The sequence below is a fragment of the Bos mutus genome, chromosome 3, assembly GCF_027580195.1.
Source record: "Bos mutus isolate GX-2022 chromosome 3, NWIPB_WYAK_1.1, whole genome shotgun sequence".
Taxonomy (NCBI): domain Eukaryota; kingdom Metazoa; phylum Chordata; class Mammalia; order Artiodactyla; family Bovidae; genus Bos; species Bos mutus.
The window spans coordinates 4,903,180-4,913,759 of NC_091619.1; the positions used below are offsets into that span (position 1 = coordinate 4,903,180).

The window sequence follows — 10,580 nt, forward strand, 5'->3', positions numbered from 1 at the left end:
TTTGAGTGATTTTTCATGGGTTTTGTAAGATAGGGATCCAATTTCATTGCTCTACATGTGTTTGCTCAGTTTTCCCAATACCGTTTGTTGAAGTGCCTATCCTTTCTCCACTGGGTACTCTAGACTCCCTTGTTAAATATTAATTTACTGTATAAGCAAGAGTTTACTATCTGGGCTCTCTCTTCTATTCCATTGTTCTATGAATCTGTTTTTGTGCCAATGCCATACTCTTTCTATTATTGTATCTTTGTAGACTAGTTTGAGCAGGAAATGTGATACCTCTGACTTTGTTCTTTTTTCCTAAGAGTTGTTTTGGCTACTGGGGATCTTTTGTTATCTTATACAAATTTTAGGATTTTTCTTTCTATTTCTATGAAGAATACCACTGTAAGTTGATGGGGATTGAATCTATAGATAATTCAATAGTATATAGGTATTTTTAACAACATTAATTGTTCTGATCCATGAACACAGAATGTCCTTCAATTTGTTTATATCATCTTCAATTTCTTTCAGCAAAGTCGTGTAGTTTCAGTTTCTTGGTTAAATTTATACCTAAGTATTTTACTGTTTTTGAAGCTATGTGAATGGCTTTTTAAAAATTTCTTTTTCAGATGTTCCGTCATTATTATATAGAAAAGCAACTGATTTCTGTATGTTGATTTTGTAGCCTACAACTTTACTCAAATTGTTAATTAGTTCCAAAAGGTTTTTAGTTGAGTCTTTGGGATTTTCTCTATACTAAATTATATCATCTGCAGGTAGTGAAAATTTTACTTCTTCCTTCCTGACCTGGATACCATTTACTTGTCTCGACTAATTGTCCTAGCTAGGATTTCTGGTATTATATTGAATAAGAATGGTGGGAATGGGCATCCTTTTCATGTTCCTGATTTTCAACTTTTCTTCACTGAGTATAATGTTAGCTGTGAACTTGTCATATATGACCTTCATTATGTTGAGCTGTAATCCTTCTATACCCAATTTTCTGAGCTTTTCTCTTTTTTTTAATCATGAAAGAATGTTTTGTCTGGTGCTTTTCCTGCATCTATTGAGTCGTCAGGTGATTTTTATCTTTTATTTTATTAATAAATCATATTGCGTTTATTGATTTACGTATGCTGAACCACCCTTGCATCTCATGGATAAATCCTAAATGGCTGTGGTGTATAAGGTAATCCTGGCCTTGTAGAATGAGTTTGAAAGTATTCCCTCCCCCTCAATTTTTGGGAAGATCTTAAGAAGGATTGGTATTACTTGTTCTTTGAATGTTTGGTGAAGTTTTTCAGTGAACTCATATGTTTCTGGGTTTTCTATGTGGGGAGGTTTTTGATTATTGATTAAACCTCTTGTTGTTGGTTTATTCAGCTTTTCTATTACTTCATGATTCAGTCTTGGTAGGTTGTGTGCATCTAGAAATTTATCCACTTCTTAGGTTATCTAATTTTTTGGCATATCTTTGTTCATAATAGTCTTTTATGATTCTGTAGTTAGTTGTAATGTCTCCTTTTTCATTTCTAATTTTATATACTTGAATCTTTTCTCCTTTTTTCTAAGAAAAATGCTAAATGCTTGTCAACTTTAACTTTTTGAAGAACCAGATCTTGGTTTTGTCAATCCTTTGTATTATTTTTCTGTTGTTTATTTTATTTACTTCCATTCTGATCTTTATTATTTCCTTCCCTCTGCAAACTTTGAGTTTAATTTTGTTTAGTTGCCAAGATGTGTCTGATTCTTTTGTGACCCCATGGACTGTAGCCTGCCAGGCTCCTCTGTCAATGTGATTTTTCCCAGGCAAGAATACTGGGAAGAATAGGTTGCCAGTTTCCTTCTCTGGGGGATCTCCCTAACCCAGGGATAAAACTCACATCTCCTCCTTGGCATGAACTCTTTACCACTGAACCAGCAGGGAAGTAAGCCCTAGCTAGTTCTTCTTTTTCTAGTTCTCTGAAGTGTAAATTTAGGTTATTTTAGATCTTTATAATTTCTTAATAAATGAACTTATAGCTATTCATTTTCTTCTCAGAACTACTTTTGCTGCATCCCATACGTGTTGATATGGTGTGTTTCTATTTTCATTTGTTTAGAGATCATTTTTCCCCCCTTTGACTTCTTCTTAGACCAATTGGTTATTTAGAAGTGCGTTTAGTTTCCATAAATTTGTAAATTTTCCAGCTTTACTCAGCTGTTGACTTCTATTTTCATACCACTGTAGTCAGAAAAGACAGTTGGATTGAGTTAAATCTTGTTCATCCCTGCACTTTGAACCCATGTGTGTCTTTAGAGCTGAAACAAATCTCTTGTAGGCAGTACATAAGTGGGTCTTGTTCTTTTTCTTTATTTTTAAAATCCATTCAGCCACTTTATATTTTGTGATTGGTGAATTAAATCCATTTGTCTTTAGCATGACTATCGATATATAGTGATTTACTATTGCCATCTGATCGTTTCCACTCCAATAGTCTTGCCTGGAGAATTTCATGGATGGAAGAGCCTTGCAGACTATACTCCATGGAGGTGTGGAGTTGGACGTGACGGAGTGACTGACACCACTACGACTATCTTATCATTTGCCTTCTGGTATTTTTTGTACCATTTTTTCCCTTTCTCTTTCTATCTCAGAATGGTTGTTTTAAAGCTCCTCATCAAAAATGACTAAGAGTTAGACCCTAACTATGACTAGGGTTTTACACAAGCCAGAACCATGCCATGACGGCATGATTTCCATATGTTCTTCTCATCACTAGTTCAATTTGTAGTCTTTCTTTGTGCTAAATTTTCACCACAGGTGATATTGGTATTTGCTTTTCCTGAGGATATACTGTTTGCAACACAAACATGATTTCAGTTTTATGACTATCATAGCCATTTATGGTACAAACCTTGCATGTTCTTCAGTGTTTTCTCACTTTTATGTGATTACATAAATGTAGGTCTGCTTTCTATTCAGACATACCTTGCAGCTAACCTTCAGATGTGTTTGAAACCAAAACTTTTTTTGATTAAATGCTTTGGCTCTACAATTAATAATTTTAACTATACTAACACTCTAACACTCATATTTTTTCTCAACTTTTAATTCCAGTCACAACCTCAAAGCTCTTTTTCTATTAGGTTGGCCAAAAAGTTTAAAACCCAAACAAATTTTTAGCCAACTCAATACTATGCTCATATGAGTGAATGTGTTTGTGCTGTTTTTATACTGTCTCTTGCATGTAGCCTGTGTGGTGACCCAAGGTTGAAAAAGCAGATAAAACCAAGGAGGGTCTTGGAATGCAGGAATGGAAAACCAGACTCTTGTTGACCTTCCCTCCCATCCCCAGTGATGTAACTGTTAATGAATTTCAGGTCCTCCTGACCAGTATAACCTGTCTCCTCTCCTTCCTCATATAGGGAGAAGGTATTTGCCTTATTCTCCGCACCCCGCCCCCCCCAACCAATATACCTACCTCACCCAATCAGCAAATGACCCGTAAGACCCCTATCCCACTCCTTACACCCAGGGTATAAAAATGAATCAAGAACCCCTGCTCACTGTAGGCTCTCCCTGACTATCAGGAAGCCAGCCAGCTGTGCTGGCAGCCATTCTCCCCTCCCCACTCTCATAAACTTTATTCTTCTTTCATCCCGCCTCGTGTCTGGAAATTCTTTTCCAACCCGCACCCAGACCACAACATTTTTGGTGACCCATACGGGGACCTTGGGGTCTCTTCCCCCACCTCCTTGCTTCTCCTTTCCCATAGGGACCCTCTGCAAATAGGCAAGGGCTGTGGAAGCAACTGAGGAACTCAGGCCAGGGTTACCTTCTGGTATGTTCCAAAGGCCCCACTGCTCACTGTGCCCCAGTAGCTGCTGCCTGAATGGGTGAGGGTCTCTCCTTTTTCTCCTTTCCAACTGAGGACTAGGCCAACCAATACTGTGTGGGCATGGGTCATGCACTTAAAAGCCATTAGGGCGCCTGCCACAGGAAGACTCCCGTGTGAGGATGAGGGGGACACGGAATGGATCGGGCCACAAGGGCATCCACGCCCAGCAAGACAACTTCTGTGCACCGTGTCAGACACAGTGTTTGAAGCAAAACAGAGATCATTGTCCCCTGGCCACTGCCTCCCCGATAGGATTTTAAGGGGGAATCCTCAGTTCTCTTTCTGTCTACTCTCGCCTCCTCTTCCTTGGCCTGGATTGGCTCCAAAGGACCTCACAGACCCCAAGTCATCCTGGAAACTGCCTCCATGTCCCTGAGGATCTTCTAACGGTGAGTCAATTAGCTGGTGGCCAGGATCTCCCCGTCTGCTCCTGGTGCCTTAGTAGCATGGTCTTACGGTTTACACTGGCCACCTCTCAGTCGGATGCGACTGTCGGGATGGTTGACATTTTGCCTCAGTCGCAGGGAAGCCTTTTGCTAGTTGGTGATTCTCAGTACCCCCATTCTACAGCATATAAGCTAAGGATGGGTTCTGGTACATCTTGGGCGCCTTCCTCAGACGCACCCCTTGGCTGTATCCTCAGGAATTGGAAGATGTTTGACCCAGACAATCTCATGAAAAAGAGACTTGTCTATTTCTGTAGCTCGTCCTGACCACAATACAAATTAGGAAATCAAGAACAATGGCCTTTTAATAGGACATTAAACTGTTAATACAATCCACCAACTTGACCTCTATTGTTGGAGACATGGAAAAGATTCTGAGGTTCCTTATATTCAGGACTTCATGGCCCTTCAAGCCAGAATCTGGGCTTGAGGAAGACATGTTGTGTGTGCCTATCCACTACAGCTCTACTGCCTCGCATCTGTCCTCCACCTCCTCTTACACCAGATATTCTAGATGACCCTTCCTATCCCTGATTTCATCCTTCTTCTCAACTTTTGCCCCACAATCCCCGCCTCCCTATCCAGTGGCAGATTTTCTTTCTCCTCCCCGTACTCGATCTTGGACAGCCCAATGCTTGGAGCCAAGTCCTAATATGCTCCCCCAAGGGAAGTTGCTAATGGAGACTCAGGCACTATCAGAGTCCATGTCCCCTTCCCTGTGTCTGACCTCTCTCATATACAGGGCAAATAGGTTCTTTTAGTCAGGACCCTATCACCTTTACCAGAGAATTTCAGGCCCTCACCATAGCCTTTGAACTAACTTGGCAAGATGTTCACATAATTCTAACTACTTGTTGCACCCATAAAGAAAAGAGCAGGATCTGGGCTTTAGCTCAGACTTGGGCAGATGAGGCACATGCCCGAAACCCTAATGCAAAAAGGGCAGGGACAGAGGCAGTCCCTCAGGCAGACCCAGGATGCAAATACCAAGCAAATGAAAGTGGGCCAGCAGGTGGACTTACTAGGAGAAATTACATGATTACTTGTCTACTAGAAGGCATGAAAATAGGCAATTATCAAACCTGTTAATTATAATAACCTTAGGGAAGTTATGCAGGAACCTTCTGAGAACCCAGCCCTTTTCCAGGCCCAATTAGTAGAAGCTATGAGAAAATACACCAATCTAGACCTAGAGACCCCCAAAGGACAGGCCATTCTTGCAGTCCACTTTATAAGTCAGGCATCCCTGGACAGTAGACAAAAGTTACAAAAACCCCACAAATCTCATCCTCTGTTTTGCTTGATATGGCCTTTAAAAATAGGGAGGAACCTTCTAGGAATGGGCAGGAACAGAAGGAGGAAGAAAAATTAAAGTGACATGCTCAGTACATGGCTCTTGCCATTAGTCAGTCCCTCCCAGGGCAGGGATCAAAGGGTGCTCCTCCCCCTTCTCAGAAATCTCTGATGACTTGCTTCCAGTGCGGTCAGTCAGGGCACGCTGTCAGGAACTGCCATGCTCCATCACTCCTACCTCTTGCCCTTACTGTCACCAGAAGGGCCACTGGAAGAGGATTTGTCCCTCATACCAACAGCACTGCCAACCAAAACCAGGGGTACTTCGGAACTTGGCAATCAGAGTCAAAGTTGAAGTCAGGCCGCGGAGTCTGCGTAGGGGTTGGCGCCGGAGCGGTGCTGCCGTCGGGGGCTGACGCCGAGCGCCCAGCCCGCGGTGTCGGCGGCGCGTCGGCCTCTGTGCGCCGCCGCGGCCCGGGAGCGTCGGCCGGGCGGGCCGGTGTTTGCCGCAGAGAGGATGCACGAATCAACTGTGACATATTTACAAGTACTCGAGGCAGCTAAAGTGAAGATACATATACTTTTTAAGGAATGGATGCAACAAGCTGTGTTGCACTGAACTGAGAAGATGTCCTTGTACGATGACCTGGGAGTGGAGACCAGTGACTCAAAAACAGAAGGCTGGTCCAAAAACTTCAAACTCCTGCAGTCTCAGCTCCAGGTGAAGAAGGCAGCTCTCACTCAGGCCAAGAGCCAGAGGACAAAACGAAGTACAGTCCTTGCTCCAGTAATCGACCTAAAGCGAGGCGGCTCTTCGGATGAGCGGCAGATCGTGGACACTCCACCGCACGTGGCTGCAGGCCTCAAGGACCCTGTTCCCAGCGGGTTTTCTGCAGGAGAAGTTTTGATCCCCTTAGCTGATGAATATGATCCCATGTTTCCTAACGATTATGAGAAAGTAGTGAAGCGCCAAAGAGAGGAGCGACAGAGGCAGCGGGAGCTGGAAAGACAGAAGGAAATAGAAGAGAGAGAAAAGCGGCGTAAAGACAGACATGAAGCTAGTGGGTTTTCCAGGCGACCTGATCCAGATTCTGATGAAGATGAAGATTATGAGCGAGAGAGGAGGAAAAGAAGTATGGGCGGAGCTGCCATTGCACCTCCCACGTCTCTTGTGGAGAAGGACAACGAATTACCCCGAGACTTCCCTGATGAAGAGGATTCACGACCTCGCTCACAGTCTTCCAAAGCTGCTATCCCTCCCCCAGTGTACGAGGAACAAGACAGACCCCGATCCCCAACCGGCCCTGGCAACTCCTTCCTCGCCAACATGGGGGGCACGGTAGCACATAAAATCATGCAGAAGTACGGCTTCTGGGAAGGCCAGGGTCTCGGGAAGCATGAGCAGGGCCTGAGCACAGCGCTGTCGGTGGAGAAGACCAGCAAGCGGGGCGGCAAGATCATCGTGGGCGACGCCACCGAGAAAGACGCAGCCAAGAAGTCAGATTCAAATCCATTGACTGAAATACTTAAGTGTCCTACCAAAGTGGTCCTACTCAGGAACATGGTTGGTGCAGGAGAGGTGGATGAAGACTTGGAAGTAGAAACCAAGGAAGAGTGTGAAAAATATGGCAAAGTTGGAAAATGTGTGATATTTGAAATTCCTGGTGCCCCTGATGATGAAGCAGTACGAATATTTTTAGAATTCGAGAGGGTTGAGTCAGCAATTAAAGCTGTTGTTGATCTGAATGGGAGGTATTTTGGTGGACGGGTGGTCAAAGCATGTTTCTACGATTTGGATAAATTCAGGGTCCTGGATTTGGCAGAACAAGTTTGATTTTAAAAACTAGAGCCTGAGTCATCTCCAGCGATCCTTCAGCGAGCTGCAGACTGAGCAGAGGAGAACAAGGCGTCAGGGGGCCTTCATGGCTATGGGTGCAGAGACTCTGTAAGACTTCTAAGATATATGTTGACTGATCCCTTTTTTATTTTGTGGTTTTTTAATATAGTATAAAAATCCTTTTAAAAAAACAAACAAACAAACAAAAAACCCCACAAAGTTGAAGTCAGCTTCAACTGTCGGTGGTAGTCGACTATCAAGAACAGGAGCCAGACTTCATTTTGGGTCTTGACTTCCTGGAGGCAGATGGCTGAAGGTGCCCGGGGCTTAGTCTACAGGCTCCCAAATTCCCTACAAAACCGGAGGAGCCCCGGGTAACCCTGAATGTGGTGGGGGCCACTGTAACCTTTCTGATTGACACCAAGGCTACTTCTTCAGCCCTAACTTCCTTCTCTGGGCCCACTTACTATTCCTCAACCCTCCTAACAGGGACAGATGGACAGCCTTCCTATGCCTGTTTCTCTCCCCTTGTTCCTGCGAAAACACTCTGTTCACCCACTCCTTCTTAGTCGTCCCAACCTGCCCCCTACCCCTGCTAGGCCGAGATCTATTAGCTAAACTTAAAGCCATCTTATCATTTACATGGCTTTAACAACCACCATGGAACCAGTCCTACCTAAAATTCCACCCAAGATCCTCAGGCAAGTTCCTCCAGAGGTATGGGATACTTCTACTCCTGGCGGGTCTGTTACAGCCACTCCAGTAGTTATCCATCTAAAGGATCCTAGCTCTTTCCCTAGAGTACCTACCTCAATATCCTCTTAAGGGAGGAAGTATTAATAGGATCAATGCCTCTAATCTCCAAATTCTTCCAAACTGGACTTCTAATCCCATGTAATTTTCCCGGCAATACCCAGATCCTGGCAATAAAGAAACCTGACAGCTCTTAGTCCAAGAGCTGAGGGCTGTTAATCAAGCAGTGATCCCTACTCACCCAATAGTACCAAAGCCATATAACCTTTTAAGTCAAATTCCTTCACAAACCCAATATTACTCTGTCCTTGACCTCAAAGATGCCTTCTTCTGCATTCCAGCCCACCCTGACTCCGAATTTTTATTTGCCTTTGCATGGAAAGACCCAATTACTAAATTTACCCTACAACTCACCTGGACAGTTCTGCCTCAGAGATAGTCCTCATTTGTTCAGCTAAGCATTAGCAAAGGACCTTTCATCTCTAACATTGGAGGGTGAAAGCTGCTTACTCCAATATGTTGAGGATCTTTTAATCTGTAGCCCAGATATACTAACCTCAGATAATAACACTATTCTCGTTCTTAAACATTTAGCAGAACGAGGGTACTGGGTATCCCCAGCCAAGGCACAGATTACCTCATAACAAGTCACTTTCTTGGGGCTGATATTAACCCCAGGAAAAAGAAGTATCGCCCCTGATCGAAGGAAGTTAATCTCAGACATGGCCATGCCAGCCACTAAACAACAGCTTAGAATCTTTTTAGGAATGACGAACTTTTGCCAAATCCTAGATCCCCACTTATGCCTTATTAGCTAAACCCCTTCACGATGCCCTTAAAGGACAAGAGGAGCTGCCCTTTGAATGGACTGCAGAAATGGAGACAGCTTTTAAACAAATAAAGAAGGCCCTAATCACAGCACCAGTCTTAGGCCTACCTGATTTAGCAAAGCCCTTCTCTCTCTTTGCTCATGAGAGAAAAGGTATGGCTCTGGGTGTACTAACCTGGGCCTCATGAGACAAAAGGTATGGCTCTGGGTGTACTAACACAGTCCCTGGGCCCATCACAATGCCTAGTAGCTTATCTATCTAAAACACTGGACGTAATGTCTCAGGGATGGCCTCCTTGTCTAAGGGCATTAGCTGCTACTGCACGTCTAACAGAAGAAGCTTCCAAACTCACTTACAGTCTACACTCCTCACCAGGTCTTAGATGTTCCCAATTCCAAGGCATTCCGTTGGATTTCAGATAGCAGAATTCACAAGTATCAGGCTTTTAGAGGGGCCAGAGATATCCATCAAACCTTGTACCACTCTACATCCTGCCACCTTTTTGCCTGATCCAAATCCTAAAGCTTCTCCACTTCCACATTCTTGTTTAGAAATAAATGACCAGGCCTACAATGCTAGGCCAGACTTGCGAGATACTGCTTTCCCCAACCCAGATGTAGAATGGTTTACCGTTGGCAGCAGTTCCATTCAGGAGGGCCCAAGGGTCTCGGGGCATGCAATAGTTAGCCTAACAGAAGTAATAGAGTCAGGCCCACTCCATGGGGCAATACTTCAGCCCCAAAGGCAGAACTCATAGCTCTAACCAGGGTACTCAAACTAGGAGAGGAAGTGCAAGTCAATATTTACACAGATTCAGCACACACCTTCCATGTAGAACATGACCACATAGCCATTTGGAAGGAAAGAGGCCATTAACCACTCATAATACCCCAATTAAGCATGGGCCAGAGATTCTAGACTTATCAGAAGCTATAAAATCTAAGGAAGTGGCCATCATGCACTGCAGGGCACATCAAAAGGATTCATTGGACATACGTTAAGGAAATGATAAAGCAGATAAAGAAGTCTAGAGGGCTGCCCTAAGCACGCTACAGGCTCCTCCCATCCCACGTCTAGATCTCTCTCTGCCTCATTACTCACCCTCTGAACTCAAAGAAGGACAGAACTGTGGGTTTACTTTAATCCCTGAAAGACGGCTACTGAGCCCAGACAACAAACTTCTCCTACCAGAAGCTTCCCAATGGAAGATATGAAACCACCTACATCAGGCCACCCACTTAGGGGCCAAATCCTTTTTAAACTAATGGGGACAATATTCACTGGAAAAGGAATCCTCTCAGCCCTTCAATCTATATCCCAAGCCTGTCCTATTTCTCGTCAGGTTAACCCAGAGTGGGCCGTGAAACCTCCTCCATTGCTCCACCCGATCCAGAGGAAAGGAGACCAACCAGAAGATTGGCAGGCAGATTATACTCACATGTCACCTTGCAAAGACTATAAATATCTCCTGGTAATGGTAGACACCTTTATGGGATGGGGTGGATCCTACCCCACTAAGACTGAGAGGGCATCTGAGGTCACTATGGCCCTTGTG

At 44.1% G+C, this 10,580-nt stretch overlaps 1 pseudogene; it reads left to right on the forward strand.

Annotated features, from left to right (window-relative positions):
• Positions 1-6,223: 6,223 nt before the first annotated feature.
• Positions 6,224-7,648, forward strand: LOC138985635 (splicing factor 45 pseudogene; annotated as a pseudogene).
• The last annotated feature ends 2,932 nt before the right edge of the window (positions 7,649-10,580 follow it).